Source organism: Solanum tuberosum, unplaced genomic scaffold (assembly GCF_000226075.1).
Source record: "Solanum tuberosum cultivar DM 1-3 516 R44 unplaced genomic scaffold, SolTub_3.0 scf00229, whole genome shotgun sequence".
Lineage (NCBI taxonomy): Eukaryota > Viridiplantae > Streptophyta > Magnoliopsida > Solanales > Solanaceae > Solanum > Solanum tuberosum.
Genome location: NW_006239154.1, coordinates 1,012,348 through 1,013,534, shown reverse-complemented (window position 1 = coordinate 1,013,534; position 1,187 = coordinate 1,012,348).

The window sequence follows — 1,187 nt, the reverse complement described above, 5'->3', positions numbered from 1 at the left end:
AAAAAGCGACGGACTAAGAGATGCAGTCCGTCGCTTTTTGTAAAATAATTTTAAAAGTAATTATTTTAATTAAAAAGCGACGGTCGGCATCTCTTAGTCCGTCGCTTTTTTGGAGCGACGCCGTCCGTCGCTTTTTATTCCGTCGTTTTTTAGCAGTTTTTTAGTAGTGGTTGTTGCATAAAAAATGTTTCCCTTCTGGTAATCTTTGAACATCTGATCGAGTCAAAAAAACAATGTTTACCGTTGTTGACTAATCTGATGTCTAGATGAAAAATGATACAACATCGAGCGGTTGTCAAGCTGATCCTACATATTGTGAAAGATAGAACAACATAATATATAATATCTTGTTCTATACTTGAAAAGAAACAGATTTTAACAACACTTGAGAAATATGCAGAGAAGTCTTACTATTAATCACACAATCATCTTCATCGGAGCTATTTCAACATCCTCCGTTGTTGCATCCTTGATTCCTTCCATTGAAAAAAAGGCCAAACTAGGCTCTCTATGTAGATGCTTGCCTCATATGCATACCTGGTAACCTCTAGATGTGGGCTTTGATGTGCGATTGAGTGATCCTTTGAATTGTAAATCATGAAAATTGAGCCAAAATGAAACAAAACTTCACCTTTATTTGATATGCAAAAGAATCGACAAAACTTACAACCCATCATAGGATCACAAGGAATATCGATGGTAAACATCTTTGTCCAAAATTGTATAACCCCATACTCCTTCAAAACCCACTCATCAGCTTGAGTTCTTCGATAATTACAAAATATGGAAAGATCACTTCGCAAAACTCCCACATCCAACCAAAATCCCCTTATCCATAGTAGGGTTGCTCCACTTCTCCCCAAGCCCCATCAGCCAAATCAACAAAAATGATATCCCAACCAGAACGACAACAAATCCTATTAGCCCAATGAAGTTTCCCATTCACAAACACACCCGACTTATTGCATACCACCCCACTCTCAGAATGATTAGTCCAAGAATCACTATTCAGACTAAACATTTTAACATTAACAAGAAATGAATCGCCATAACTCACATTATGAAACCTTGTTGCTACCTTATAATCCCCATGAACATTATCATATCCAAAACCATACATGAAAAATGGTGACTAAATTAAGCACAATTCATCTCTACATTCAGGCAATTTCTTGAACTTCCTAATC